The following is a 6279-nucleotide window of genomic DNA, read 5'->3' on the forward strand; positions in this document are numbered from 1 at the left end:
GGGGTTTTTTAGGCACAGGGTGGGGGTGTGGCAGGCCAGGGTGGTCTTGAGAAATGCAGCATCTGGGCAGGAGAACAAAAATGCCTGTCCTTAACTAGGTCTGTGGGTACAGGCCCAGGGGTAGAGCTCTAGCCAGGAACCACGCCCTTTCCCTCCTCCACATTGTTTAACGGGAGCACACACTTCCATATCGGTGGAATGGCTAAAACCAGCTAACTCACATACGCATTACCTCATCTATGTATTTTTTTGTGGTGAGAATGTCAGAGTTGGCGGTTAGATGTGAGCAGGACATGCGAGGGCCCCCAAGAATGTTGGGCATTTGTCAAACCATGGTCAGATAATTATAAATCTGTCCCTCTGAAATAACAAGCAGGACAAGGAAGGGAGCCCTGAGCTGTCTGGTTCGCATTGTGATGGGGACAGGAGGGCATAAAACGATCCCTCCACAGCGAGACTCTGTTAACTACTACGTTAACACTGCCGTGCGCCATGTGTTGCTCAGACAGGGTGTGTTGGGCATCAAGGTGAAGATCATGCTGCCCTGGGACCCAGCTGGTAAGACTGGCCCTAAGAAGCCTCCGCCTGACCATGTGAGCATCGTGGAACCCAAAGATGAGATACTGCCTACCACCCCCATCCCAGAACAGAAGGGTGGGAAGCCAGAGCCGCCTGCCATGCCCCAGCCAGTCCCCACAGCGTAACAGGGTCTCCTGGGCAGCTGCATTCTGGAGTCTGGATGTTGCTCTGTAACAACCTTTAATAAAATCTTGTTCAAAGACAACAACAAAAAAAAAACCTATCCCTCTAGAGTAATAAGTGGCCATGACTGGCCCTGTGAATAACAGGAACCTTGTAACAGAGAGAAGACACCTGGAGTTAGCAAGCCACAGTCCCAAATAAGGTTTTGAGCATCTGCAGTAAAACAGCAAGGTGTGAAATTTGCCTGATATATGACCTTCCTCTAGGGGCGCTCGACCAGTAAGGGTGAATTGCCTCTAATGGACATGCGCATGACTTCAGTAAATACACCGCCTCCCGAACATTCTGCGCCTACTGCCAAGGCCACCGGGCGGTAATTGAAGGACAGCCCGCCCCGGGGAAGAACAAAGAGTGGGGACAGAGAGCCCGGAAAAGAGTAAGGGGTATAAACTGTAAGCAGATCAGGCACGGTGGCTCACGCTTGCAACCCCAACACTTTGGGAGGCTGAGACAGGTGGATCACAGGTCAGGAGTTTGAGACCAGCCTGACCAACATGGTGAAACCCTGTCTCTACTAAAAATACAAAACTTAGCTGGATGTGGTAGCTGGTGCCTGTAATCCCAGCTACTTGGGAGGCTGAGGCAGGAGAATTGCTTGAACCCAGGAGGCAGAGGTTGCAGTGAGCTGAGATCAAGTCCTTGCACTCCAGCCTGGGTCACAGTGAAAGACTTCGTCTCAAAAAAAAAAAAAAAAAGAAAAGAAAAAAACCTGTAAGCAAAGAAGTGGAAGAGGCACTTGAATTTTCAAGTCTCCTGTTTGACCCTCTTCTAATTCCAAATCTACTTTCTCCAATAAACTCTCACATTGCTTAAAATAGACGTTCTCTGGTGCTTTAAACCTTGCCTGTGTCTCTCCTTTGAATTCTTTACTTCAAAAGTACGAAGGACCAAGATGGCTGCAAGGTCGCCACTCCAGAGTTCCTCCAGGTAGCTGCAGACACACATGGTTAACAAGACCACTGCAAACCTCTTAGTCATTTTCAAGTCGATAATATGTTGTTTTTAATTGTAGTCAACATGATTTACAATAAAAATAAAAATAATAATAATAGTAAAACCCAAGTTGGGTGTGGTGGCTACTTGCCAGTAGTCCTAGCTACTTGGGATGCCGAGGTGGGAAGATTGCTGCATCCCAGGAGTTTGAGGTCAGCCTGGGCAATAAAATAAGACCCCATCTCTAAAAGTAAATAAAACCTTACGTTCATTTTCCCCCTTTCATTTTCAGATTCCCCATTTTGTCTACACTACATATGCGGCACATTATATAGAAATACACAGCAGTCCCCGCCCTTATTTACAGGGGACATGTTCAAAGATCTCCAGTGGATTCCTGAAACCATGGACAGTACTGAATCCTATACATATGTATTTTTTCCTATACATATATATCCATGATAAAGTTTAATTTATAAATTAGCCACAGTGAGAGATTAACAACTCATAATAAAATATGAGTTAAACTCATATGCAATATAATATATGCAATAAAATTGAATACGGTCAAACTCTGTAAAGTACTTGAAGAGATTTATTCTGAGCCAAATGTGAACGACCATAGCACCTGACCCAGCCCCAGGAGATTCTGGAACATGTGCCCAAGGTGGCGGTGTGGGGGGCTTCCAGGTCCTAGGTGGATTCTAAGATTTTCTGGCTGTAAATTGGTTGAAAGTTTATCTAAAGATCTGAAATCAATAGAAGGGAGTGTGTAGGTTAGGATAAGGGATGTGGAGACCAAGGGTCTTATTCTGCAGATGAAGCCTCCAGGTAGCAGGCTACAGAGGGAATTGGTTGTAAATGTCTTTTATCAGACTCTCTTGGATCAGGAGAAAGACCCCAGAAAGGGAAAGGGATGCTCTACAGAATGTAGATTTTTCCCATAAGAGGCAGCTTTGCAGGGCCATTTCAAAATAGGTCAAAGAAATATATTTTGGGGGCAAAATACTTCCATTTCTTTCAGGGCCTGTTATCTGTCATGTTAGTAGCTTATTGCTGTTTTGTTAGTGTTAAGGTCTGTTTTAACGTAATGCTGGTCAGCTGTGCCTGAATTCCAAAGGGAGTGAGACGTCAGTCACCACCTACGGAGGTCCCTCCTGCAAACCCTGACTCAATGACAGGTGAATGAGTACACTCACACTCACGAGAATACCATGAATCTGAGTGGGCTAGGGATGGTCACTGGCTGCTTTCAGAGGGCGATTGCGGCTAACCAACCATAACTCCCTGTCACTTCTCACGTTTATTCAGGATAGATTTAATAATACAGGTTCTAAGTCAACATGCTTGTGGATAATTAACATGGTCAAAAGAGTGGTTTTAGGAATGACAAAAGCTTTAGGTTCCAGGGTCCAGAGTAAACACCATTAACCTGTAATTACCCTTTGATCTCCCCCTGAGAGGACCATCCAGCACTAAGTTTACATGAACAAACAAATTAGAGTGGAGACAAAGGAATGTGGGGTAAACGGACTTAACTGGGAAGACTTTATTGTCCCTATCTTTTACCCTATGCTAACATAATAAACTGGCCGCCTTTAGCCCATTCCATTAAAACCTTTCGGCCTTCCAAAAGGCTTGAGACTGTGATCTTATAACTTTCTTTAATATTTCCCTAATATTTTGCCAGCCACCCCGAGTGAATCTCATCAAAGGAGGAAGGTAAACTGAGGCATGTCTGACCCCCTCCTCCCTACTTCACATCATGGCCTGAACTTGTGTTTCAGGTTTAACTTTAGAATTCCCTTGGCCAAGAGGAGGGGTCCATTTGGTTGGTGGGCTTAGAATTTTATTTTTGGTTTACAATAACATTCTGTAATAAAAGTTATGTAAATACAGGGCAGGTGCAGTGGCTCACACTTGTAATCCCAGCATTTTGGGAGGCCAAGGCAGGTGGATTACAAGATCAGGAGTTCGAGACTAGCCTGGGCAACATGATAAAACCCCATCTCTATTAAAAATTTAAAAATTAGCCAAGTGTGGTGGTGCACACCTGTAATCCTAGCTACTCGGGAGGCCGAGGCAGGAGAATTGCTTGAACGTGGGAGGTGGAGGTTGCAGTGAGCCAAGACCACGACATTGCACTCCAGCCTGGGGGACAAGAGCGAAACTCTGTCTCCAAAAAAAAAGTTATGTAAATATGATCTCTTTCACACACACAATACTATAGTCACACGTTTTTGGACCGTGGGTAACTGAAACATTGGAAAGTGAAACCTTCAATACGTGGTAACGACTGTGTAGGTGCCATGTAGGGTTTGTGGAGTCCTAATGAGGGAAAAGGAATCAGGCTGGCGGGACTGGGGAAAGCAAAGGAAAGTAGATAAGCTATAAGCTATAGGTTTGCTTTTCTCTGTGGCCCAGGACATATGGCCCTCCTGTGCAAATAATGTACGTAACTCACAAACTTCCTGCTTTTATCATCAAACACCTCGGCTGACAGAAGAATGCAAGTGAGCTGCCTGCTGCCTTAGCATTATCAATCAGCCCAAGAACCATATCCTATAAAATCCTCAGCAAGCCTTTGTTCCCTTGGAGTCAGCTCCTCTCCTGCTGATTCTGCCCATTTCGACCTTATGATGTATATCCTACTTTCTCTAATAAATCTGCCTTTCTTAACCTACAACTCTCTTGGGAAATTCTTTTCCCCCAGCACCACTGGCCCCGATAGGTGCCGCTCACCCACAATAGGGTTCACATATGGAAAAAAATAAAACCGCAAGTTCTGACTATGTTTTCAGAAAAAATTGTAGATTGTTCTTTAATCAGATTTCTGCTGTGCGCTTATCTGTTCCATCTAAGAACAAGGGGGAAAGGAAGTGTTATTTCTGAAAAGGGTATTTTTAATGGCCTCCAAGTTCACTGAGAAGCCATAGCACTTAACTTTCAACCTTCACTTCCTTTGCAGCCCCTTACCTTTTAGCAAAGTCTCATGAGCATGCATCTGCTGCCCTGCGCACAGACACAGGGGCTGGGGGACAAGCACAGAAGGACCTAAGGAGCTAAATCCCCAGCTGCCCTTGACCATCAAGAGGCTGTGTTTTAACAGCTAAATTAGGAGGTTCTGGGTTTTAATTAAGAAAGCGGAAATTTGGCCGGGTGCAGTAACTCAGCAGGGACCTGGGAGCCTCCCAGAGTGCGTTGCGTGGTGCCGGTTGTTTTCTTCCCCTGTCAAGGTCAGTAACACATGGGACCCTGAATGTTCATCTTTCCATGCTATTGATACGGCCCTTACCCTGAGGAAAGGGAATGATACCATGAAACCTGGATGGTTAGACAATTCCATTTACCCCACTCCCTGCCCCGATCCCTGCCTCTAAGCAGACCCCAAGCAAGGATGTGGAGCCGGTTCCTCTCCCCGGGAACCGGACACAGGGTGGTGGCTACCAGCTGCAGTGCAGAGGCCCTCTCTGTGGTGCTCGAAGCATCACATGACTGGATCCTGCCCCACCCTCGGAGCCCTGGTTCCAAGCCCTCTTGTCCCCATTCTTTAAAAAATACCAAGAGCGGTCTGGCCACAGTGGCTCACACCTGTAAATTTAATTTTTAAATTAAATTCAAGCACTTTGGGAGGCCAAGGCGGGAGGATCATGAGGGCAGGAGATCAAGAGCAGCCTGGCCAACATAGCAAAACCCCTTCTCTACTAAAAATACCAAAAATTAGCCAGGAGTGGTAGTGGGCACCTGTAGTCCCAGCTACTTAGGAGGCTGAGGTAGAATTGTTTGAACCCGGGAGATGGAGGTTGCAGTGAGCCAAGATCATACCACTGCACAGCCTGGGTGACACAGAGATACTCTCAAAAAAAAAAAAAAAAAATGCTGGGCCGGGCGCGGTGGCTCAAGCCTGTAATCCCAGCACTTTGGGAGGCTGAGGCAGGTGGATTACGAGGTCGAGAGATCGAGACCATCCTGGTCAACATGGTGAAACCCTGTCTCTACTAAAAATACAAAAAATTAGCTGGGCATGGTGGCGCATGCCTGTAATCCCAGCTACTCAGGAGGCTGAGGCAGGAGAATTGCCTGAACCCAGGAGGCGGAGGTTGCGGTGAGCCGAGATCGCGCCATTGCACTCCAGCCTGGGTAACAGGAGCGAAACTCCGTCTCAAAAAAAAAAAAAAAAAAAAAAATGCTGTGCAGAGGAGGGAGTATGAGGGACAAACCCAGCACGACTCAGCCCTTCTTGCCGCTGCTGTCCCACTCATCCCTGCCACGTCTCCTCCTGCTCCTGACTCCCGTCTGTCACCCCAGCCTGGATACTAACGGAAAGAGGAGCAGGAAGAGTGAGGGCACATTTGCACCAGGTAAAGGAGGAGGGGTCAGGCTCCACTACCTGTCAAAGACGTCCTTCCTGGCTCCCCGGAACGCTGGCGGCTCCTGCATTTGAGCCTGACCTGTCCATCTGTTCCTGCATGGCTGCGTGCAGGAATCACATTTCCAGCAAGTAACACAAATGGCCCCAGAAACTTCAGCTGTCTTTTCTCTAACACTTGAGTGAAACAGAAAGGCACCTGGTGCTGACTCGTG

Source organism: Saimiri boliviensis, chromosome 4, assembly GCF_048565385.1.
Source record: "Saimiri boliviensis isolate mSaiBol1 chromosome 4, mSaiBol1.pri, whole genome shotgun sequence".
In the NCBI taxonomy this organism is placed as follows: domain Eukaryota; kingdom Metazoa; phylum Chordata; class Mammalia; order Primates; family Cebidae; genus Saimiri; species Saimiri boliviensis.